This window comes from Psammomys obesus, unplaced genomic scaffold (assembly GCF_907164565.1).
Source record: "Psammomys obesus unplaced genomic scaffold, mPsaObe1.curated_primary_1811, whole genome shotgun sequence".
In the NCBI taxonomy this organism is placed as follows: Eukaryota; Metazoa; Chordata; class Mammalia; order Rodentia; family Muridae; genus Psammomys; species Psammomys obesus.
The window spans coordinates 16,484,955-16,512,621 of NW_026592510.1; positions in this window are offsets into that span (position 1 = coordinate 16,484,955).

Consider the following 27,667-nt stretch of genomic DNA (forward strand, 5'->3'; position numbering starts at 1 on the left):
TAAAATGTATAACATTGTGTATACTCTTTGCAGAAGGGAAACCATCAAGGTCAGCAGCAACATCAGCAGAGAGCTAAGTCAAACAATGTTGGCAGAGAGAACACAGGGTACCTCAGACACACCTACCTTAGGACTAATTACCACAGCTCAGGGGGATGAATCAGGTCTCCAAAAGCCACAACATTGATTCATTCCAGGTACTGGCTCTGGCCTTAGACTGGAGTTGCCCAGCCTGAGAAAAACATGGAACTGGAATCTATTGATTCTTTCATTTAGGGCCTCTGAGAAGTCTTGGGTCTCTCTGGGTCCCCACAGAAGCATCTCCCCATTTCTCTTTCTTTCTCTCTTTCTCCTTCAATGTGACTTATTAAGCAGATACCTTGTACAAAGCCTTATCTGGGATCACCTAAAAATAAAAGTCAGTCATTAAGGCTTTATAAAAGGTATCTGCTTAATAAGAATGCATTTTAGAGTAAAGTGTGATGAACAAGTTGCAGAGTGTTTTTAATGACTGTGGTGGTTTGGATAGGTATGGCTGTCTATACCTTGAATGCTTGGCCCGTAGGGTATGACACTATTAGGAGGTATGTTCTTGCTGGAGTAGCTGTGGCCTTGTAGGAAGTGTATCCCTGAGGAGGTGGGCTTTGAGGTCCCCTATGCTCAAGCTCTTAGGCATCAAGCTACGGATCAAGATAAAGAACTGTCTGCTCCTTCTCCAGTGTCAAGTCTGCATGCATGCTGCCATGGTTCCCCCTTTGATGACAATGGACTGAACCTCTGAAACTCTCAGACAGTTTTCAAGTAAATGTTTTCTTTCATAGGAGTTGCCATGGTTATGGTGTCTCTTCCCAGCAATGAAACTCAAACTAAGACAATGACTTATTGTCAAAAGCTTTCTATGTTTAAAATGCCATTACTAAAACCCTGTGTTCTCTGTAATGCTTTACAGTGTTGTTTATTTTGATAAGCCATGGAGCTGAGTCTGACTCCTTGGATGCTTTTCTGATTACATCCTGCATCTCTGCCTAAAATGAGGATCATTCACTGTTTAAATACTAATCCCCTCCCCTGCTCTTTAAGGTCCATCAATAGAGGGGCCAAGTTTGCTTCTCTTCATCACATACTCAGTGTCTGGCACTACTTCAGTTATGAAGTAGATGCCCACAATAATCCCAATTAAAATCTTTCAGTAGTAAATTTCAGAGATTAACTAATAACTATGTACATATCAAAATTCTTAACACTGCTATATAGTACTGTCAGTAAATAATTAAATTAATGAGTAAATAAATCTGTGTATGAGAAGAGAAGAAAAATATTCAGGTAAAAGCAGCTTTTAAAATACTTTGGTCCTAAGTCCATGTCTTGCTAAGTAAGACATTAACTGTTTTAGAATTTCATTTATGACTTTTGTTTACTTCCTTCACCTGTCTGTATTTTCCTCTTTTTCTTTTAGTTCTTCATTTATGACTTTTAAAAAAATAGAATTAGCCCCTTACTTGTCTCCTTGGGCACATGATAAGAGTGTCCTGAGGATTTAGGAAATTTTGCAAAGGGAATTTTCTTGGTGTATTCTCAAAATATCCAAAAGACATTCTGCCCTGATCTACAAGTCCTGCCAACAAAGGTGATTCAGCTATTGAAATTGACATGGGTTTCATCAGAATTCTTTGTTTTCTGATGACATCTGTCACTTTTTATTACCTTCCTGGAAAGATGGTCTCATCGCTTTCTTTTCATAATCACAAAAATATTTTGCCATTTACTGAGTTTTCAATGGAAAAACAGTTCTCTGTAAGTTGGAAAATATTTAGGGCTATTGGAAATAGCACCTAAAAAGAAATCTTGCCCAACTTCACAAATCCAGCCAACCCCCATGGTCTCATCCTAAGCCAGTTCTCTTTTATTCCAAAGAATAATATGGTTCCCAGCCCCTATGCCCACTCATTAGATATTAGCTGTATAATATAGGACAGCCACCTACAAACCTAAAAAAGCTAAACACTAAGAAGGACCCTAGGGAGGATGCTTAAATCTCATTCAGAATGGCAAACAGGATAGACAGCAGAAGTGGTAGAAGCAAGGAAACAGGGTGTGAGTCTACTATAGAGGGTCCTTTGAAAGGCTCCACCCAACAGCAGATCCAAACAGATACTGAGACTCAGGGCCAAACTTTGGGCAAAGCAAAGGAGGTCTTATGGAAGAAGAAAGGGGTAAGGTTAGAGGGACATGGAGGGGACAAGAGCCTCACAAGGAGACAAACAAAACTAAAAGATCTGAGCCCAGGGGTCCCTGCGGAGACTGATGCACCAACAGAGGACCATGCACGGAGAGGACCTAGACCCTTGGTCATATAGCAGGGCTCAGTCTCCATGTGGATCTCGGAGTGAGGGGAGCAGGAGCTGCCTCTATCATGAACTCAGTTGACTACTCTCTGATGACTTGTGCTTGATGATGCAGCCTTGCCAGGTCACGGAGGAAGAGAATCCAAACAGTCTTGATGAGACTATGGGCAATTGGGAAAGGTGGAGAACTCCCCTTTTCAGTAGACTATGAGAAGGTGATGAAGGGGAGAGGGAGGGAGGTGGGACTGGGGAAGTTGAGGGAGGGGGCTTCAATCGGGATATATAATGAATAAATCATGAAGAAAAAATTAATAAAAATGAAATGCCTGAGCTGGTTTACAAACACCTCAGGGCTCATCAACAAGGAAGCCAATCCACCTTTTCTCAGCCTTGAAAAGACTTATCTTCTGACCTTGGTTTCATTCCTATCTACCAAGGTTTCCTGTCTAGGACTGCATTAAGTAGCCACTGAAGGCCAGTCTAACAGATAATCCCAGAATTAGTATCTGCAGCGTGGGGTATCCAGCCTCGCTTAGCAGCACCTTGTTACACTGACACTAAGCGGCTGTGCACCATAGCAGAGTTTCTTAAACTATTGCCATTTGTTTCCACTGACAGAAGAAATGTCTTTAACAATACTTGCAGTGGACAGTTCTAAATTCTTAATTTTTGAAAATGTGTATATATATATTTTTTCAGAAAACATAAATATTGAGCAATGGGTCCAATCGAGATTATGCTTCTCGTAAAACTTGAATGCAAAATTAAAACCTGTATAAAACTTAATTCAAGGCTTCTGCACTTTCCATGAAGGCAGTGGGTTCTGGAACACATGTCTGAACTCTAGAAAAACTTTGGCAGTATCTCAATATATTTATACAAACTCGTTTCCTGGCTGAAATGTTCAGGGAGCCTAGAACCCCCTGTCCCTTTGTTGTCTTTTCCCACTGGCCTCTTCAGTAAATACCCAGGGGCGATATCCTGCAGCATACTTCCATGAAATTCCCAGTATCTATACAAGGTAATGGAAATAAACTTCTAAAGTATGCATTGATTTTTTTCAAGAAGATATCGAGGCTGGAATGAGAATAGTCATATTTGTTTAGAAGAGTGAGGGAATATTTCTCTTTTGTTTTGTTATATTACTTTTTTGTTTTGTTTTGTTTTGTTTGTTTGTTTCTGAGACAGGACTTCTCTGTGTAGCCTTGGCTGTCCTGGACTCACTTTGTAGGCCAGGCTGATCTCGAAATCACAGAGATCTCCCTGCCTCTGTCTCTCTGAGTGCTGAGATTATAGGCATGCCCCACCACACCAGCGGTAGAAGATATTTCTTAAATAAGAAATGGCGCACAATTCATAATAAATGATTAATTCGTTTCTGATATTGACAGTTTAGATTACTACTTAATGAAATAATAATCAGTGGAAACAAAAGCAAGCTGAATTGGAGAAAAGGCATTAATGACACATGTAACGGAAAAAACGAAATAGAATCTACAATTAACAATAATTTTATTTAAATCAATAAAAAAATTAAAGACCAAAGCCATGAAAATTTGGAAATAGTTTGTGAGTGCTATATTTTCTTCTCTGAAATTCATGTTGAAATCTAATCTAAATTATGAGATATTAAGATAAGTGATGTTAAGGTGTGGTTCTTCCTTAATACATGCCTTAAAATACATATTCAATTAATGGCCTAATGAGGTATCTGAAGAAAGGGAATACTAAGAGCAAATTTCACTATATACTTCACACTTTCTCTTTTACTGCTTTTGTTACTGAATTTGTCACCTCTGCTTCCTCAAGCCTTTCATAATTAGAAAGCTATCACCAGATATGCACCTTCAACTTTGGACTAGAACCTCAATCTAAAATGAATTTCTTTCTTTATATGTTGCCTACTCTGCACTTCCGTGTCATTAAAAATGAAAAAGAGACTAAAATGGTCAGTGAAAAATGTAATCAATGTAAAAAAGCATTTGACATGTAATACATTGAGAAGAATTTGGAATTTGGACAACCCTGAGTGTTTGAAGAAATGAGAACTTACATTAAGATTTTTTTCTTTGTATATATGTATAAATGATTCTATAAATTCTCTGGGTCAGAATGTCCAATAGGCATGTCTCTTGGACACTATCTTCATTATGTTAATTGAGTGATTTTGAAGCATGTAAGAGTAGAGAAAGCCAGCTGAGTGCACACAAGAACACATTAACTGATTCTTCCCTGTTTCTTGATGTAATGTGACTACTTCATGTCCCTACAAATGTGGCTTCCCCATAATGATGTTCTATACCTAGGAACTGTGAGCCAAAAAAAAATCTTTTTTATTCTTAATGAGTTTTTGTCAGTGTGTTTTATCAGAGCAATAAGAAACAGAGAAAAAAAAACCATTTCATTGATGTCATGTCTTATTTCAGAGCATACCATGATGATTTGCAGGCTATTTATCATGCTTTTCAGTCTATTTTCCTATAAGCCTGAGCTATTTCAGGCAAAAATATAATCTAAAACTAAATATGCATGTAAATGATCACTATTTTGCTAGTTAATTGTTTATAAAATATGTATACTGGCATGGAATTAATATATATGGTGTATGGCTTTAACTGACCTTGTTGAAAATTTATTTATGTCATTTAAGGGAACTTTATCTATTCAGTTTGGATACCTGATATTTAGGATATTCAGAATCACAAATTTGTTCTTTCTTTTTCCAGGTTATCTTAAGTTTGTATTATAAATGTAGTATTATTTGAGATTACTACTGCACATAAAATAGTGAATAAAGATGGCATGCATTTATCATAACATTCGTTATACAAATTTGATCTGTGACAAAGGCTAATTCTCAGCCTTTCATAGCAGACCCTGGAGCTGTACTGAAGATCTGGGCTGTTTTCATTCATTAATTTAATACAAAGGGTCGTGACTGTGAATAAAAGAAGAGAAAACTCCATGAATGCAAATCCTTATCTGCGGTAACATTTTATTTAGTAATGCTAGGAAATTTTCATATGCTTACCCTAAGCCTGGCACATTACATGGCAGGTACAGAGAAGTTCATTAGAATGAGATTTTTAATTGTTCTTTAGGGTAGAGGCAAATGATGAAGCAAGTAAAAATATGTATATATTTATATGTACATATATATGTGTCAATAAAAATGCATAGCCTATATGCTCATATTACATAGTTATTAAATTTACATATTCAGCTATTGTTTAAAAATGCTCATAAAAGCTGAAGGTTTATTCTACCTTTCTGATACATGCAGGTCAGATCTATAGGCCTTCAGCCATCTGGCTGTCTCAAGAATTCTTTTCTAATACATTTATGTAAAATCCTGACAAGGTGAAAAAAAAACCAAAACAAAAAACTAGATGATCTGAGATTTTAAAGTTTTTTCCATGCTGCTTGTAGACGGATTTTATTCACTTCCAGTTCCGCAGAGCTCTTATAGGCAGGCACACCACAAGTAGTTAGCTCAGTCTGCTGATGAAATCGCTTCGGCATTTCCCCGTTGATATCCACGCTGGGAAGTGCCACCGTGAAAATTCTCCTGCACGTTATTGATGAGCACATACGTGCATTTCTGTTCTGAACTGCTGAGCCACAGGCATTCATTAACACAGCCATGGAGCCACCAGACAGATTTTCAGTGTAGTGGGGACATTTAACACCGCAAGATTTTAACGTTCTCCAACTAATCCACATATCAACACTTGGCATTTCATGTTAGTTTCTGTTCCTGCCTATTTGATACCAAAACTTTGTTAAACAGGCACATCATTAGAGACATACTTGACCTGCTACCTTAGGTGAACTTGACCTTGGCAGTGTTAGCTAATTTATTCTTTCATAATGAAATGCATCTGGGACAGAGTGAGGTCATTCACAAAGGCCTCAATAGTGAATAATTGCCCTTGCTCCCCTGCTTCCTCTGGAAAACATGATCTTAGCTCTCAGTTGCCATGGTCTCAGGACAGCAGGTTGGCCATGACAACATTTTTAAAAATTTCCTTTGGTAGAGATGCTACAGAATTTTCTCTATCAATTAGGTAAAACTCCACTTTAAGAACATATTTTGGTTACTATAATGTCTTGTTCACAATTTAGAGATAGTCGAGAAAGGATTGTTTAGTTGTGGCATGGCTTTTGTGTTTTTCAGAATCGTCTCTGCTCATTACAGTTTTGTGAGCTGAAAAAGCAGGATGTTTACTCACTGATTCACATTTCTAGAATTCTTCCTTGGTCAAAAGTGCAAGCAATTCTGTTGAAGCAATTTTGTGTGTGGTAAAAGAAAAAAACAAATCCAGGCAGAAACACACCGAGATCTTATTAGCAACTTCCATTGCCTTTGTGTTTCCTTTGCTCTATTTCACTTTGTGACAGTTGTTATTTTCTTTTGAGGTTATAATTACATCACTCAGCTTATATCCTTTCTCCCTCTGAACTTCCCATATGTTCCTTCTTACTTTTTTTCAAATCCTTAGCTCTTTTTTAAATTGCTGGGATAGGCATAATATGTACATGTATATACATATACATTTCCAATATAACCTACTCAGTTTGTATAGTATTAATCGTATACATGTGATCTCTCAGTTGATTATTTGGTATTGGATAACCAATTGGTATGCTCTTCTCTGAGGAAGACTAATTTCCCTGCTCTTGATCTCAGCAGTCACTTCATATCTTTTACACAGAATTCCTTTTTTGATTTCTAATATGTGCATGTGTGTATATTAGGGGGGGGCAGAAAGAAAGAGTGAAGAGAGAGAGAGAAGAGAGGAGAGTGAACAAAATTTAAGATAGGAAATTGAAAGTAGATGTAAGAAAAATATATAAATCAGGAATGCCCAGAAGAAGTTGGAACTAAAGATGTAATGTGAACTGAGGAAGTTGTTACAGGTAGTTTGGATTTTACATGGCCACAGTGTCCATGGAAGACAATTTTATGGAAATCAAAAGACAGCAGCAGGCAGGACAGGAGGAGTTTTCTCTCCCCAAAGGTTGTTAATAACAATGATCTCTGAGAAATTTTGAATGTGTCAGAGTAGGGATCATCAGTAACCTTAGTAAAAAAAAATGTTTAAAAAACCATAGTTTTTAAACATAGTGAAAACATAGTCTGATGATGCTCCTGAGTTGTGAGATTCTGACCTTCACTGTGATCGAGCAATTTTGTAACTTTATAAATAATGTGTAGATGATCTGGCTGTCTTGTTGCCCTAGAATCAATATTATATCAAAGCACTGGCTCCTCATTTTGGTTTTTCTTTGTCCCATGTAAGTTTCTGCTCATTGACTTTTCCTTTGAATCAGGCTTAATACTCATCTGATTCTCTCATCATTCTCAATGATTTTCAATGCACTAATAAAATGCATTTTTTAAAGAAAAATTCAGTTTATTTACTTTACATCTGGAGGGTATCCCCCTTCTCTCCCTCCAGTTCCCCCTTTCTCTTCTTCCCACTTCCCTGTTCTATTCCCCCCGCCCAGAAAATGGCATACCCTTCCCTCCTATCAGACCTCATTCTTTAACGTGATCATTTCTATACCTCTAGAAAGGTCATGATTTCACATTACTTTTTAAATTATATTTCAACATTACTTTATGTGGAGTAGTGTAAACAACAGGCTGATTTGGAAGGTTTTATGGATGGGGATTCAAAAAACATGATTTTCAGGAAAATCTTGGTTTTTTTTATTATTAATGTATAAAGTCACAACGCAATTTATCAAACATGTGTTCCAAGTATTGTGGTAAAGCAAGCCTTTGGCCTGAGAGGAGAAAACTTCCCCAAAGCAAAGGGAAAATAGATCTGCAGGGACCACAAGCAAATCAGACTCAAAACTGAGGTTGGACACAGTTGCAAAAGGGTGCCATCCACCAGGAGGCTAGCTCTCCCAGGGGGGGAGGGGGAGACTGCATTTCCTTTAAAATGGAGATGTGTGGATTATTTATCTGTCCTGAGTCTGGTTTATTTAAGGCAGAATAAAAGATGGAAAATAACTCTCTGAGTATTCTCAGAAGGACACACTCTTTTTTCGTTTAGGGAGCTGCAGGAAGGTGGGTGGGGAAAGAGCAGACGTAGTTGGCTCAAGGAGCTTAGTCAAGATCCACCTCGTTTGTGGATCTCACCTTCTTGTGAGACTGATTTTCCACCCTTGCTTCATGGAAGACAAGACAGGTCAAGGGGTTTTTGTTTTGTTGTGTTATTTTGTTTGTTTGTTTTTTTGGTTTGCACCCCAACCTTAGTCCTCTCTTTCATCTCCTCCGGGTCCCACTCTCCTTCCCCCCCCCCCATTCCTGTCTCCTAGTCCTCAGAAAGGGGGAGCTCTCCTTCCCTACCAACTGACCCTAGCCTATCTAGTCTCATCATTTCTGGCTGTATCCTCTTCCTCTGTAGTCTGGCAAGGCCTTCCCGCCAGGGGGAATTTATCAAGAAGCAGGCAACAGAGAGGCCCTGCTCCCCTTAGAGAACCCAAATGGAGACTGACCTCTGCCAGGAGTTTTTTACCGTCCACAAACCGTTATGGAGTTATGAAATCTCTCAATGACAGTAAACAAGGACATAATCCAGCTGTGTCACCAAACAATGTTTAAGTTTTACTAAAACACGGTTTTCTCAAACATTCATTTTTACCAGCGTTATTAATGATTTGTCAGATATGGGATCTGTGATGTGAGCCGAGATCTGTGCTGTTCAGACATCGTGTTATACCAGTGTAGAACACTTCAGACAACAGCTTCTTTGTAACAGTGGGTACGTGGGCTATGACAGTGCTTCTTGATTCTCACTATGAAAGCTCAAATTCTTTGCTGTAGTGCATACACCGAGATAACAGAGTGTTAAAATCTGGACATATATCTTTTCCTCAATTCCCAGCTCATAGAATTACCACATAGTAAAGACATTAGCTTGAGTTTTTGTTTTATGAGACATTAAACTTTTTTTAGATATAAATATTAGGCAAAATTGCAAAAACTATTTTAAAATTAAACTCTTTTTTCCCCCAATTCTAATTTTACATAAGTCTCTCCAGATAGGTTTAGGTGATCCCTGCTCAGTGCGCACTATGTACTATGTGAAGTAGGCTTAGGATTCTTTTTTTTTTTTAGTTACATTTTATTAACTCTGTATCCCAGCTGTATCCCCCTTGCTCATTCCCTCCCAATCCCACCCTCCCTCCCTCATCTCTTCCCTGCCCCTTTCCAAGTCCACTGATTGGGGAGGACCTCCTCCCCTTTCATCTGACCCTGGTTTATCAGGTATCTTCAGGACTGGCTGCAAAGTCCTCCTCTGTGGCTTAGCAGGACTGTTCCTCCCTTGGGGGGTGGGGAGGTCAAAGAGCCTGCCATTGAGTTCCTGTCAGAAATAGTCCCTGATCCCCTTACTAGGGAAAAACCAATTGGTTACTGAGCTACCACGGGCTTCATCCGAGCAGAGGTTCTAGGTTATATCCATACATAGTCCTTGGTTGAATGTCAGTCTCAGAAAAGACCCTGTGCCCAGATATATTTGGTCCTTGTAGAGCTCCTATCCTTTCCACGTCATACTAACTCCCCTTCTTTCATATGATTCCCTGTACTTTGCCGAAGGTTTGGTTATGAGTCTTAGTATCTGCTTTGATGCACTGCTAGTCTTTCAGAGGCCCTCAGTGGTAGGCTCAGGATTCTTAGTTCTGCTTTCTAAGTATGGAGTGAATAGACTCCGAGCCAGCCTGGCTGCATGTTAAAACATGGATCTCTACCACCACCTCCTGGACAATAGCATACAGTAGCCTTAGAGACATTTATCAAAAAATCCCCAGTTCCTCAGTATTCTTTTTTCTTATTTGCTGACCTCTGCAACCTTTCTTTCCTTGCTAATTCTTCACACATTTTTTTATTCATGTTCTATTCATAGCTATGCTGGATTTCCATATAATTAATATCCTTATACACAACATTGTAAAATATGCACTTTGACTGGAACCTTTCCTATCTAAATTCACCCTGAGCTGTACAGTGAAACTGTTCTAAAATACAAATTAATGGTGGCTGGAGAGGTATCCGTCAGTTAAGTTCTTTCCAAGCAAACTTAGTGACGGTAGTTTAACTTCCAGCATGCATGAAAACACTAGGTAAAGCTCCACACACCTGTAATCCCGCATGAGGTGTAGAGATAAGAGGATCCCTGGGGCCCTCTGACCAGCCAGCATCCCGAATCAAAGTGCTCCAAGTTCAGCTGGACCCTGTGGCACACACCTGTAATCCCAGCACCTGGGGAGGCAGAAGCAGACAGATCTCTGTGAGTTCGAGGCCAGCCTGGTCTACAAAGTGAGTCCAGGACAGCCAAGGCTACGCAAAGAAACCATGTCTCAAAAAAATCCAAGCAAACAAAACAAAGCTCCAGGTCCAGTGAGAGAACTTAGATCAAAAAGTAAGGTGGACAGAAATTGAGAAAGACATCCAACCAACACTTGACCTTTGGCCTCTACACACACACATGCCAAACACATACACACATACACAGAGACAAAAAACAAAGAAGTTTGAGAATTTTATGCCCTGCGAACAGACTGCTGATGAACTAAAACAAACTAAATCCACAAACAACTACAATTTTTCTATCATATATCTTTACCTTAAAATGATGACTAGGGGCTAACTGAACTTATAATTGCATGGTTTTATAGCCAATGTTAATGTTTGATATCCCCAAGCCTACAGTCCACTGAATTGCGAACCTTCTATTAAACAGTTATGTGATTGTCCTCGTCATCATTACTTTAAGAAGGAAATACTAAGAACATGTAACTGACAGAATATCAGGAGGATGGAGTGGTGTATGACTGCATCAGATGATGGCAGAGTGCATTCTAGAAGCAAACAGGCAATGAATGTTTTCTGTTATTGTTGTTGCTATTGCTATGATGCTCCTCCACAGAAGGCAAGAATGACTTTTGTTCATCGCTATAGCCTTTTACTAAATAGTGGGTTTGTAGACCTTCAGTGTCTCAGTGTATAGCAGAAAATGAATTATGAATTACAGAATATACCAAGCCACAGAGCTGACTCATCACTTTGAAGTTTTTATTTTATTTAGTTGAGAGTCCAGAATCATGATCTTCCATTCTCTATTTTAATGTGAAGTTTCTTTGTTATCTTATTTACTGTTTCCTAGAACTTAAGCTCTTAAGAGATCTTTGTGTTCTCTCAAACTTCTTTGGAGTCTGTCATTGTCACTTGAATTCTTCCTGCGTCACAAATGAGGTTTGAAATGACAGAATTCAGCATTCGTATGGGCTGCCATTTTATTTCTGTCCTGCCAAAAAGAAAGGAACAGGGTAGCTAGGACACTATTGTCAGAGTTGTCCAGACAACCCAAATTCACTGAGTTACAGAAACTCAAGAGAAAGGGAAAAAGTTTTTTTCTGAGTAACAATAGCCACAACCAAAGGAAAGGCTTAGCCAGGGGGTCTGAAGGAGGTGACAGACATGGCTTTTCATCCTATTGCTTCTCCAGGGTGGGAACAGGAAGACTACAGCAACAGCAGAGAGGTCTCTGTTCTTAGAAGTGATAGTAGAGATTCATTGATTACTGCTTGTGAACCACAGACCTGGAAAGCTCTAAAACTTCAAAGTTCCATGGGTCTTCTTGCTTTCTGGTCAAGAAATACTTATTCATTTTGATTTTATATGTGTATTCTACCTGTGTGTGAGCATGTGCGCTGTACGCATGCCTTATGTAGAACTCTGAAGAAGGTGCCAGATGCTGGGAGCAATTGCATGATGCGTTGGCAGATGCAAGCAAGGGAGCTTCCTGGAAGCAGGTAGCAGTTTTGCACAGCTGTTGAATGGGTGTATCCCTGGTGTAGTTTAGGTCTCAAAGATTTTGCCTCAATACTGCTCATTGTTGCTATACTGCCTTCCAATGTTTGTCTCATAGATCTGGCATGGCAGAGACCCTCACTGCTTATTGCTTCATTCTGTTGGGCAGATCTCCTGCAGATTATTTTGAAGATGTACCTTCATAACATTGTGCTTTTTAAACAAATTGATTTCATAACCCCTGTGGATGATTTTGAAGAATTTCTGACTTTATTCAAGTAATTTCAAAACTCTCCTGCAGGATAGCAAAAACGGTTAGGAGCTCTGTGAACCACCCTTTGTCAAGCACTTGATTTACACCAAGAGGGAAAACAAGATTAAAACAAATTAGTAATCAAGAAGATACATTCATACTAGGTTTAGTCCAAGGATAAGGCCCAGGTATACACCATAATAATATGAATATAGAAAAAAAGAATAAATGGTTAGCTATACAAGACAAGACAGACACCAATTTCTTAGAAAAACCTTGACATAAGAAAAAAACTCGCTTTGAACACAGTGTACATTTGAAATAGAAAAAGATAAAACTTCTGCTTTGAACTCATAATGAACATATAGATAAAACCACTGCTTTAAACTTACAATAAACAAGTTATCTAGCTAGATATTAGGATAAATAGTCTTATTGTAACCTCTTTTTATGAAATGATTGTATCTATTTTTGAATGATGTAATTTTTCCATACATAGAGAACCTTTGTATTACATAGTATAAAAACCCAAAACAGAATGAAACCCAAGACAGTTGTTGAGGCCACCGGCTTCATCCAAATATGTGTCTATCTGTCTAATTGTCTTTATATTTTTGTTATATGTATGTACATATGTATATATTTATATTTATATCTGTATGTTTACATATATTGTGGATGAATGGTATCTTTGGGAGCTCCCTTGTTCTGTCTACTGTTTGTATGTGTGCATGTGTGTGAGGTTCATAAAGAGCTACTTGCCTTGTCTGCCAAATGTGTGTATGTTTTTGCATGCTTCTATGTTCAGTAAGTTTATTAAGTGATAAGCAGTCCGGAGTGTTTTATCAGCCTCCTTAATTAAGACTCTAGCATTCAGCAAGCCACTGCTAAGCCATAAGTCAAAAGGAACTACAGTTTTTCTTTGTACAAAGCCTTTTAATTACAGCAAGAAACTGTACAAGGGCTGCAGCCACTTGTATTGAACTCTCAATTAAGAGAGGCATCCGCTCTAACTGGTTAATAACCTCTGCTGTAAAAACAAAACAAAACAAAACAAAACAAAACAAAAACTTTTAGCCAGAGAGCTGTTTTGTTGGTGGAAAAACAAAAAACCAAACAAACAAACAAACAGAAAAAAAAAAAACAGAAGGCATAAATAGCTCAATTGATAAAACTTCAGTTCTTACATATGAAAGTTCAGGGTTCCATGCCCTACTACTTCTCCATTCCTTTAGAGGCTCTCATGACCAGTGGGCCTTCGTAGTTAAACTATATAGAGTTGAGCTGTATATAGAAAGTTAAACTGTATACATATATAGAGCCCCAAATAGCAAGGCTACCAGCCTGGAAGTTTAAAAGTTAAAAGGTATATGGAAGTAGTTGGCTATCAGCCTGAAAGAGTAAGAGTTAAAGTACATCTAGAGAAACACTAGCCACCAGGTAGCCATCGCCTATGCTGCACCCCACGCTGGTTCACCCTGTGTGCCGGAGCTGGTCTCTAGCAACCAGATACCCTGGAACTTAGCTTAGATGGCTGTGAGTCACTATCTGGGTTCTGGAAATTAAATCTGGGTTTTCTGGAAGGGTAGCAAATGCTCTAAGGGCATGAGACTTCCTTTCAGCCAGTCTTCCACTTTAAGTTTAATTTAAATTACTCTGTAATAGACTTGGAAAGCATCAAGTGATATTTCACTGCATGATTCTGACCGACACTTTCACAGTGTATAGTATTCCATATTTTATTAATCTACATTATTTATTCAACCATAATATGCAAAAACATAACATGCATAAACAATTGTGTTATTTGGTTTTGTTATGTAGTTACCCTGTCCCCATACTCATTAAATACTTATAAAGTTCTTCCTAACAGGCGATCCTAATATTTATTTTATCTCTACCAAAAGTATCCAGCATAACATTATCTTTCTTTTATTAGAATATTAAAAAAAAAAACACATTGTATTCACTGATTCTCTGTTTTAGGGTCCTTATTTTATGTGAACTATCAGAAAGTTATCAGTTGTTTTTATCAAATTACCAAATTATCTTTATCAAAAATACCCATAGAATCTAACAGTGTCATTAGTAATACAACATAATACAAGTTTATTCTTTTAAAAATGATTTCTTTAACATGTATTCATATGTGTGTGTGTATATATAAACATATAACATGTTTTGAACAAATTTCCCCTTCCTTCCCCCCACCCTCCTCTATTTCTGTTGTTTCTTATTTTAAATTCTCTCTAAGCCACTCCTTCATGCGCATATAGTCGGACCATCCTCTGGAGCATGAGTAGCTCTTCTGGGACTACACACCTGACAAAAACTGGCTACCATTTCTCCATGCCTGACAGCTCCTCCGAACGGATAGGATTTTTGAAACCCTCCCCCGTCTGTGCTGGAATTTGGGTTGGACAGATATTATTTTAACTCTTGTGCATGCAGTTCCATATGCTGTGAGTTCATGTATGCAGGTGTGGTGACATGTCCAGCAACTGTCACATTGCAGATGTCTACCCACTTTAGATCATGCGATCTTTCCCTAAACACTGGGGCAAGAAGGTGTAACATAGGTGTCCCATTTGGAGCTGAGCACTTTACAGTCTTTCATTCTCTGCACACTAACTAGTTGGAAGTGTCTGTTATCAACCATCAACTACTTCCAAGAAGAAGCTTCTCTGAATAATGAGAGATACATGACTATATATGGCTACAAAGATAGTAACTTAGGGAGAACTTCCACACCACATCTAGTTGGCAGAGAAACTGTATTGGGTTGTCCGCTGAGGCCTATGAGCTAGCTATCCAGCCATGGTTTTAGAGGCCAGTTACGGTGCCAGTCATTAAATCTATGTTATGTGGAGAGCTTTGACTCCAGTCAGAAAGTTTTCGAGTAGTCCTATAACCATGCCACTATTGCACCCAAGGCGTGTCTTGCAAGACTATGTGTTACTACAACTCTCTGGGCCAACAGTTGGGTAACACTCTTGATTGCTCATCTCTCCGATAAGTATGCACAACACCTCCTAGCATTATAAAAGCTAGTCAGTAGAAATGAAGTTTTCAGGCTGGTACCAGCTTAATTTTCCCATGTCATACACAGAAAATGTCTAACAGGCTGGGAACTTTAGTCATTTCACAAATCACAAGACACTGGACTTAAAAGGTCATCTGAGTTCATTATAGGATCTTATGATCTGCTGAGTTTTCAGGATGTAGTCTCTCTCTCTCTCCAATAGGCAAGCTTCATTTTCTATCTATACAACGTTTAAATAGCGGTTTGATATTTTTAAATAAATTTAAGAAAGTAATCTGGAACCATGACTACTTTTGTGAATGTATGTGTGCAATGCCAAGCTTTGTACAGCAAATACAAGCAACATTTTAAAAAGACTTTTAAAGTTTTAATTATTTTTTTCAGGGAGATGTGCATGCATGAGCACACACACACGCACATGCACACGATTGCAGGGACCCGTGAAAACCAAAAGTGTTGGCTTCCCTGGAGCTGAAGTTAGAGGTGATTATGGTCCACAGGACATGGGCACTGGAAGTGAAGCTCAGCCATATGTGCTTTTAACAGCACATATCTCATCTCCCTAGCCCCACAGCATTACTTTTGCTTATATAAATATTTTTGTAAGGTTACTCACATTTTAAAATAATCTGTCATTTCTAAAATATTAATTTTCTCTTTTGTGGGTTGTAACAAAGTTTTCATGATGTGATAAAACTCTGCTGTGTTATCCACTTTTCCTAGCGTGGGAATATTTTCAAAATCTATATGGATAAATTTTGTGTTAATGAATAATTCAGTGGTTTTATTTTAAGATATACTTATTTGCTGAAAATGTTTAAGTAAAAGTCATTTTGACCATGGACTCCATCCATGTTATAACCTCTTAAATTATTCCAGGTTAAGACCCAATTACCCTGTAATTAAGTAATTATAGTCATAATGTTAACTTTAAGGAAAAAAAAAAAACACCATTATCATTATCTTGACATTTACCAACTTTAAAATAAAATAAAGAAAAAAAAATGACATACACACTAAAATGGAATCATGACATTTAAGTGTTGATGAAGATGTTCACAATAACCATAGATATTTTATAAATACTTTATATATAAAGTCAATAGTGGCCAACATAATTATAGCATTTGTTTTCAATGGGCCTTTAAGCCTGAAGATAATAATCCATCAACTTTTTTTGCCTCTAGGATTTGAAAGATAATTAGCTGCTTTAATTAAAGGCCAATGAGTGATTTGGAACAGAGAGCACACACAGAAATTAAACCTATGATTAATTCAATGTGCTCATCAACTCTGCTAAGGACAGAAGCACAGCCTTGATTGTAATGAAGAGTAAAAAAAAAAAAGAGTATGATAAAAGCTTTGCCATGCAGCTCACCATCCTTCCTAATGATTATGTAAAGTGTCCAGATAGTCCCTCAATTTATGATGCTTCAGTTTTCTTCGTATTTACTTTGTAATGATGCAAAAAAAAAAAAAAAAAGAAAGAAAGAAATCAGCATGAATTCAATTTTAAAATGCCATATTTCAAAGCTTGAATTCAGATCTTTGTCCTGGCTCACCTCCTATAGTATGATGCTCTCATTCAATGCTGAGCAGTGGCACAGCTACCACTCCTGGTTAGAAATGGGATCACGAAGAAACAGGAAACACTGCAAGTCTACAATTCTATTAAGTTGGATGGGTAAAGCCCATTAAGTTTTAGTTACAGTACTTTATGTTTAAAATGGGTTTAATGGGTTGTAAATCAAGGAGCATCTGCAATCTTTCTCCAATAAGATAAGCATTATATATACATATATACATATGTAATTTTCCTTACTATAAATGATATTCACAGACTTGGATCTGTGATTATAAATGGGCTATCTGAATGTCAGCTTCCTGTCTACGGTGAAGAAGTAGAATGAAAGTTGCCTCAGAAGAGGAGTAGGCAGGAAGTTCAGGAACCTGTTTTAGCACCCTCGAGCTAAATGAATGTGGGCAATTATGCGTATACCTTTAGTCTCTTAAATACAAAGATTGGATCATGCAAAGGTTTGGCAACAGTGGTCTGCACAAGGTTTTTAGGCCTCTAGAGTTCTAATTACACTAGCCCAGGGTCCAGAAAGCTGCTTCCAATTGTGTCATACTTTCTGATCCAATATGTTCCACATTTGCGGTTTTAAAAATAAAATAAGAAAAAACTCAGTCTCTAACGAAAAAATTTGAAGTAACTGCTGCCTAGCAGGTTCCTTTTTGGAGCTACCAGGTTCAGTGCTCTGGTCTACTTTGGTTGGCGAGCCAGTGCCATGCATGAGGCAACAAAGATGAGGAATAGCTAAAACTTTTTTTGTTTCTCATGTCCTTATCGCCAGAGATTCAGAAAGAAAGTTCCACAAATAGTTACCAGGCTTACAAAAGTTTTAATAAACATTGTTTCTTGAGAGCAATGCAATCTCCTTGGTTCACTTTCACTTTGTGAATTCTCTTTGATAGCTCTTTCTAATTTGTTTTATTTATAACTTTTCCTTCTGTCACTGTGTTAATAATCTGAAAGAAAAATCAAGGTTTAGTTTAAATTTAAGACTAACAATGTTTTGCATTTTAATCTAGAAGGTAGAGCCAACAATATTGTGGTACCATATGCTAAAATCAACATTAAAGTTCACCTATTTAAAAAGACAATTATAAAATGCCAAATAAATTCTGACATATGGTTTTAAAATATTATTTTAAAATACTCCAGAAATATTCTAGGAAATGGTCTGGGGGGTTATAACCACAAGTATGTTGCTTTTTATATATTTTAACCTTTTAAAGTAACTTGGTGCTTATTTGAGGGAGAAATTTTTATAATTATTTAATACAGCATCATAGAGAAATTTTAAATGATATCCAGAAGAATAGTCCAGGGAAATTTCTATTTGTTTTCTATATTTAAAAACTAAGGCATATCAAAGAACATTTTATTAAAGAGATTTACCTACCACCATGAATGGTCAACACTGACTAAATTAATGACCAGTTAAGATCCCTATCCATTTTGGATAACTGTGATATAATATGAGGTGGTGGTTTTCTATTCTGTAGACTAAGAAATTAAGCATCTAGGGCCCAACCTTGATGTCAACCTGTGAAAAAGAAAAATTACCCATCTGGAGAGCCTTTTCATTATTTTTAAGGTATTAAATCTGCCCATGAGGGATTAAATGGCCTGATGGTCCTCTCAAAGTCCTATCACTGTTGTGCCAACTAAATCTCAGCACAAGCTTAAAGGGGAAAATGTCTTATACCAATCTTGAGTTCTTGAAAAAGTCTTTGAATATTTGTATTGATCCATGACAATTTTAGAGCATTGTTGTATTTTTAGATCTTTGATAACTCCAAGTATCATGAAACCAAAGTTAAATTCAGATTTACAGTTGGGTTTTTCTCTTTACTTCTAAAATATCATTTTATTCAAATAAACATGATATTGTTTCAATAAATGTTCCATATATCACAGGACAATCACTGCATTACTGTATATTCTAGTTACTTAGAACGATAATGCAGTCTATGCTAGTGAGATTTTCAGTAATTATCTTTATAGCTAACAGGAGTTATGATGGCAGGCAAGTGTTCTATCACTGAATCATATGCTCAGCCCACTGGGATGATATTTTTACATTGCTGTTAGTTAGCTATATATTAACAGCTGACATTTTGCTGTAGTAAAACCAACTGATTTTATTAGGTTAGTGAAAAGTAATTGCAGTTTGGGGTCACGAATTTTTAAGTGATTGTAGCAAGTGTCAAACACATCTTTGTAAATCAAAAAGAGAATCATAACAATCATCACATATTTGCCAAATAGCCATGTTTGTTTATTCTCGTAACATAAACACTATTGTTTTAGGGATCAATGATCTCTTGAAAGCATTTTTAGAATTCTGCTGGTTACATGATAATTTTCCCTTCAAACACTGGTCAAGGTGCTTGAAGAAACAGAATTGTTTTTATTAAGAAGTTTTGTGAATATGATGGATGAGTGTCCTAGTTGGTTTTTGTCAACTTGACAAAAACCTAGGCATATATGGGAAGATAGAACCTGAAGTGAGAAAATGCTTCCATAAGTTGCCCTATGGGTAAGTCTGTTGGGAATTTTTTTTTATTAATGTCTGATGTGGGATAGCCCACAACACTGGGTGGTAGTGCCAGCCCAGGACAGTTGATACTAAATTGTATAAGAAAGCAGGCTGAGTAGGCCATAGTAAATAAGACAGTAAGAAGCACTTTTTATGCCTTCTGCTCTAGATCCTGACTCTAGACCTGCTTTGAGTACTTACCCTGAATTCTCAGTGTTGGACTGTTACCATAAAGTAAAATAAAATAAACCCCTACCCTTTTTTTTTAATCACAACAATAGACATGTTGACTAATACAATGAGGCAAAATCTTATAGCCAAATTCGCTCAGCATTTGAAGTGTCATTTGTAAAGCATGGTCTTGTACTGCCAGAAAGAAGACTTTGATCATTTTTGTTGACCATGTAGGTATGATAATTTTAGAGGGATCTCATCTAGTCACAGAGCATGCACCTCCTGTAGCGGTTTCAATAAGATTCAGAAGCTGTGGTGGATGAGATGTGCATCAGACTACTAAACAATGATTTTGACATTATTGGGGTACAACTATGGCTCTGGAATTTTTTTTTTAATTTCTGGCTCTAACCATTAAGATGGCCTATGTGGAATGTCATATGTAATCCACTTTTTAATCACAACACAATGGAATGGAGAAATAGCTCATTGTTGTATAGAATAAGAAAGCACCACAGTTCAAAACAACGGTTTTTAAAATTTTCAGTCATCTCAGCGTATACACATATAATGAGATTTTTCACTTCAGATAACAAATGACCACTTAATGGTCAACAGTGAATTATTTTAAAATGTCTTATGTTGCTGTAAAGGGATTAGCTTCAGTGATTTTTCTCTATTGGTCCTTGTCCATGTCTGATGATGAGCCATTACTCTCCTTAGTGCCTTCTCTTCACACGAAAAGACAGAAGACAAGGGAAGTTTTTAACAAAAAGAATGCTGCCATACATATCATAATACCTGCCCTTAAAATACACAGCGGAGCCATAGAACAAAGATTACATGGTAAAGGAAGAAAAAAGACATATAGACAAACAGAATAGGATATAAACCACAAAGCTGTAGCTATCTAAGTTTTTAAAAACAACTGTCAGAAACATGGGCTGAAAAAAATAGCTAATTCAGATTGGATATCTGAAAAATTGGATATCTGAAAAAAACCTAGCACTGGTAAGTCCTGCCTTGTCCCCTGCGCATCCCATTCCTGGCCCACAGCTCAGCCTCCATCCCTGGAGACCTGCAGCCTCCTGGACAGACAGGTGAGACATCTGAGCCCCAAACACTGCCTGCTGGGTGCCCCTGGGCAAGCCCAGCATTGGTGAATTATACCGTGTCCCCAGGGGATCTATCTCTTGGCCTGTAGCCCTACCTGCATTCCCAGAGACCAGCGGTTGTCAGGGACCACCGGGTGAGACTTCTCCACCCCAAATTTTCTGCCTGCTATGTCCGCCCAGTAACCCCTGCAACAGTGAATCTTGTCCTGTCTCTATATACTCTATTGCAGGTCCACAGCTCAGCCTCCATTCCCAGAGGTCTGAGGCCATCCCGGACAAACAGGTGAGACTTCTACATCCCATCTCCCTGCCTGCTGGGTGTCCCTACCAAGACCAACATCAGTGAGCTACACCTTGACCCCTGTACTCTTCATATCCTTGATCATAGCTCTGACTGCATTTGTAGATGCCAGAGGGCATCAGAAACTACCAGCTCAGGGGACAAAAAGAGGTCTGTGGCCATCAGAGACCATGAGAAATGAACCACACCTGCTTCCCTGAACTTCATTCTCTGGACCACAACTTGGCCTGCCTTACCTGAGGACTGTCATCACCAGAGACAAACAGATGGCTAAAGGCCAGCACCAGAACACAAACAACAAGATGCAGTGCAATATGGTACCACTAGAAGCCAGTTGTCATATTACAGAAAGTCTGGGATAGTCTAACACACCTGAAGCACAAGAAAATGACCTTAAATCCAATATTGTAAAGATGATATAAAAAAGAAATGAATAAAACTCCTTAAAGAAATACAGGAAAACATAATTAAACAGGTGAAGGAAATTAATAAAACTATTCAAGATCTGAAAATGGAAGTAAAGCAATAAAGAAAACACAAACTGAGGGACTCCTAAAGACAGAAATCCTAGGTAAGAGAACAAGAACAAGAGATGCAAGCATCATCAACAGAATTCAAGAGACAGAAGAATCTCAGGAATAGAAGACACGATAGAAGAAATTGATACAACAGTCAAAGAAAATGTTAAATCTAAAATATTCCTGACATGAGATATTCAAGAAATCTGGGGTACTATGAAAAGACCTAAACTAAAATAATATGAATAGAAGAAGGTGAAAAATCTCAGCTCCAAGGACAAAAAATATTTTCAACAAAATGATAGAAGAAAATTTTACCAACCTAAAGAAAAAGATGTCTATAAACATACTAGACACATAAGAAAACACCAATTAGATTAGACAAGAAAAGAAAATTCTCCCACCACATAATAATCAAAACACTAAATCTACAGAACAAAGAGAAAATATTAAAAGCCACAAGGGAAAAAGGCAAGTAATTTACAAAGGCAGACCTATCATAATTACACCAACTTCTCAACAGAGACTCTACAATCTAGAAGGGCCTGACAGACATCTTACAGCCTCTAAGAGACCACAGATGCTAACCTATACTACTATACCCAGCAAAACTTTCAATCACCATAGATGGAGGGGGGAAAAAGATATTCTAAGACAAAACCAAATTTAAACAATATCTAGCCACAAATCCAGGCCTAGAATGGTTAACTACATCCAAGTAAACACAATAAATAAATAATTCCACACCAACAAGAACAAAAGAAAGGAAGCACACACAAACACCACCAACATCAAAACAAGAAGCACCAACAATCATTGTCCATTAATATCTATCTACATCAATGGATTCAATGTCATAATAAAAAGCCACAGGCTAACAGAATAGATTTAGAAACAGAATTCATAATTCTGCTGCATACAAGAAATATACCTCAGCAACAAAGATAGATATTTCCTCAGAGTAAAGGGATGGAAAAAGGTTTTACAAGCAAATGTACCCAAGAAACAAGCTGGAGTAGCCATTCTAATATCTAATAAAATACTCAACCAAAATTAATCCAAAGAGATGGGGGGAGGACAATTCATATTCATCAAAGAAAAAGTCCAACAAGATGACATCTTAATTCTGAATATCTATACCTTAAATGCAAGGGCGTCCACAGTTGTAAAAGAAACATTACTAAAACTTAAATCACACATTGAACCCCACACATTTATAGTGGGAGACTTCAACACCCCTCTTTCAACAAAGGACAGGTCATTGAGACAGAAACGAAACACAAAAATAATGAAAGTAACCAACATTATACGTCAAATGGACCTAACAGATAACTACAAAACATTCTATCCAAACACAAAAGAATATACCTTCATCTCACCACCTCGTGGTACCTTCTCCAAAATTGAACATATAGTTAGTCACAAAGCAAGCTCAACAGATACAGGAAAATTGAAGTAACAACTTGTAGCTTATCAAAACACTGTGGATAAAAGCTAGACTTCAACAACAACAGAAATAACAGAAAAACTACAAATTGGAAAATTATCACCTCTCTACTCAGTGACAACTGGGTCAGGGAGGAAATAAGGAAAGAAATTAAACACATCTTAGAATTCAATAAAAATTGAGGTACAGCATACCCAAACTTATGGGGCAAAATGAAAGCAGTGCTGAGGGGAAAGTTCATAGCACTAAGTGCCTTCATGAAGAAATTGGAGACACATTATACTAGCAATTTAAATGCAAATCTGAAAGCTCTAGAAAAAAAAAGAAGAAGAAGCAAGCAGACCCAGTGAGAGTAGACGGCAGGAAATAATCAAACTCAGGGCTGAAATCAATGTTAGAAACAAAGAGACAATGCAAAGAACCAGCAGAATGGAGAGGTGGTTCTTTGAGAAAATCAGCAAGACAGACACTTAACCAAACTAACCAAAAGGCAGAGAGACAGTATCCGAATTAACAAAATCAGAAATGAAAAGGGAGATATAAAAACAAACACTGAGGAAATCCAAAGAATCATTAGGTCGTACTTCAAAAATCTGTACTGCACAAAATTGGGAAATCAAAACAAAATGGATGATTTTCTTGAAAGATACCATTTACCAATGTTAAATCAAGATCAGGTAAACAGCAAAATAGCCCTATTGCCTCTAAGGAAATCGAAGCAGCCATTAAAATTCTCCCAGCAAAAAACAACAAAAACAAACAAGCAAACAGACAAACAGGGCCAGATAGTTTCAGCACAGAATTCTACCAGACTTTCAAAGAAGAGCTAATATGAGTGCTTCACAAACAATTCTGTAGACTTAGATTTTTCACCAAACCTACTTTATTTAGGGTTCTTAAACATGTTTAACTCCCTTTCAACACCACTCCTCCACCTTAGATAGGAGATTAGTAGAGAAAAGGGCTGTAGACCTCTTTTGTCTATTTCCTGATGATTAGGGTTGATGGGTCTTTAGAGCATTTCCAAACTCAGTCGACAGGATACCAGCAGTCCAGTCCAAAGGCCAACACCAAGAAGAAACATTAAACAGCATGACAAGTCAGCAAAAGCTGCAAGACTCAGTTGGATTGTCTGAAGAGTTCTCTGGAATATTTCTCTCTGCAAAGTCAAGCATCAAAGCATGGAAAATCAGCGCAATAATGTTGATGCAAAAAGTGATTTCTCACTGTGCGTGGGCTTCTGTATATCTTCTCTCCTCAGGGTCCACCTATGGACGTGATCAGCTAAACAAAGTCATGGCCCTCACATGAGAGCTCACAGCAAAACATCGCATAACTTCTTATAAGCCAACCACCAGCAAAACATCACATGCCCAGCTTGAAGCAAAACATCACATGAGAAAACTGAGTCTTCAAAGAAACCAGAAAATTCCATTTCACTCTTCTACAAAACAGAAACAGAAGGAATCTTGCCAAAATCATTCTATGAGGCCACAGCCACCCTGATTCCTAAATCACACAGACTCAACAAAAAAAGAAAATTTCAGACCAATCTTCCTATGAACACTGATGCAGAAATAATCAGTAAAATACTTGAAACCAAATCCAAGAACATTTAAAAAATATCATCTACAAACAACAAGTAGGCGTCATCTCAGGGATGCAGGGATAGTTCACCGTACAAAAATTTATCAGTGTAACCTACCATATGAACAAACTGAAAAAAAAAAAAACCTTTATGATTATTTTATTAGATGCTGAAAAGCCTTTGCATTAATCTAACAGCACTTCATGATAAAAGTCTTGGAGAGATGAGGGATACAAAGCACATACCTAAGAGCAATAAAGGAAATATACATGAAACCAATAACTAATATAAAATTAAATGGAGAGAAACTTAAAGCAAATTCACTAAAAACAGGGACAAGGCTGCCCATTCTCTTTATATCTCTTCAATATAGTACTTGAAATTCTAGCTAGATAAATAAGACAACTAAAGGAGATCAGGGAATACAAAATGAAAAGAAATAAGTCAAAGTATTGCTATTTGCAGATAATATCATACTGTACATAAGTGACCTCAAAAGTCTACAGGGCACTCCTATAGCTTATAAACACTTCAGCAACGTGGCTGCGTAAAAAATTAGCTTAAAAAAGTCATAGTCCTCATTTATACAAGTGATAAGCAAACTGAGAAAGAAATTAGGAAAACAACACCCTTCACAATAGCCACAAATAATATAAAGTATCCTGGTGCAACTCTAACCAAGCAAGTGAAAGAGGTGTATGACAAAACTTCAAGTCTTTGAAGAAAAAAACTGAAGAAGATATCAGAAGGTGGAAAGATCTCCCATGCTCAAGGATTGGTAGGATTAACATAGTATAAATGGACATCTTACCAACAGCAAAATACAGATTCAATGCAATTCCCATCAAAACTCCAACACAGTGATACTTTGACTTCTTCCTTTCCGATTAGTATCCCCTTGGTCTCCTTTAGTTGTCTTATTGCTCTGGCTAGGACTTCAAGTACTATGTTGAAGAGATACAGAAAGTGGGCAGCCTTGCCTTGTCCCTGATTTCAATGGTATTGATTTAAGTTTCTCTCTATTTAGTTTGATGTTGGTTACAGGCTTGCTGTATATTGTCTTTACTGTGTTTAGGTATGTGCCTTGTATCTCTGATCTCTCCAAGACTTAAAACATGAGTGGGTGTTGGATTTTGTCAAATGCTTTTTCAGCATCTAAGGAGATAATCATGTGGTTTTTCTCCTTCAGTTTGTTTATATGGTGAATTACATTGATGGATTTCCAGATATTGAACCACCCTTGCATACCTGGGATGAAGCCTACTTGGTCATGGTGGATGATATCTTTTATATGTTCTTGGATTCAGTTTGCAAGTATTTTATTGAGTATTTTTGCATCAATATTCACAAGAGAGATAGGTCTGAAGTTCTCTTTTTTGTTGGGTCTTTGTGTGGTTTAGGTATCAAGGTGACTGTGGCTTCATAGAATGAATTTTGTAATGTTCCTTCTGTTTCTATTTTGTGGAATAGTTTGAAGAGAATTGGAGTTAGTTCTTCTTTGAAGATCTGGTATAATTCTGCGCTGAAACCATCTGGCCCTGGGCTTTTTTTTGGAAGGGAAACTTTTGATGACTGCTTCTATTTCTTTGGGGGGATATAGGACTATTCAGTCTATTTACCTGATCTTGATTTAATTTTGGTAAATGGAATCTATCAAGAAAATTGTCTATTTCATTTAGGTTTTCAAATTCCATGGTGTATAGGCTTTTGTAGTAAGACCTAATGATTGTTTGGATTTCCTCAGTGTCTGTTGTTATGTCCCCCTTTTCATTTCTGATTTTCCTGATTTGGATAAGAGGAAGATAGTAAGACCTGGAGAGGACAGGAACTCCACAAGAGCAACAGAGCAAAAATATCTAGGCAAATGGGTCTTTTCTGAAACTGATACTCCAACCAAGGACCGTTCATGGATACAACCTAGAACTCCTGCTCAGATGTAGCCCATGGCAGCTCAGTATCCAAGTGGGTACTCTAGTAAGGGGAACAGGAATTGTCTCTGACATGAACTCAGTGACTGGTGCATTGACCACCCCTCTTGAGGGGGGAGCATACTTGCCAGACCAGAGAGGAGGACAATATACCCAGTCCTGATGAGACCTGATAAACTAGAGTCAGATGGAAGGGGAGGAGGACCTCCCCTATCAGTGGATATGGAGAGGGGCATGAGATGAGAAGAGGGAGGATGGTGCGATTGGGAGGGAATAAGGAAGTAGGCTACAGCTGGGATACAAAGTGAATAAACTGTAATTTATATAAAAATGTTAATAATATATTAAAAGTAATAAAATAACTAAAAGCATACAATTTAACCACACACACAATAAATTCCAACACAGTTTTTCACAGACCTTGAAAGACCAGTCCTCAACTTCATATGGAAACTAAATAACCCAGCATAGCTAAAACAATCCTCTATAATAAAAGAGCTTCTGGAGGTACCACCATCTCTGATTACAAGCTGTAGTACAGAGAAATAGTAATAAAAACCATGTTGAATTGTCATAAAAACAGACACGTAAATCAATGGAATTGAATTGAAGAGCCAAAGTAAACCTACCCACTTTTTGGACACAAAGAAAAAAAGACAGCATCTTCAACAAATGGTGCTGGTCTAACTGGATATCTGCATATAGAAGAATGAAAATAGATCCATACTTATCACCATGCACAAAACTAATGTCCAAGTGGATCAAAGACTTCAACATAAAACTGAATACACTAAATATAATAGAAGAGAAAGTGGGGAATAGCTTTGAACTCATTGCTACAGGAGACAACTTTCTGAATAGAATACTAACAACTCAGGCACTAAGATCAACAATTAATAAATGTGACCTCATGAAACCTGAAAGCTTCTCCAAGGCAAAGGACACTATTAATAGGACAAAGCAGCAGAACTGGAAAAGTTGTTCACCAACAGTATATCTGACAGAGGGTTAATTTCC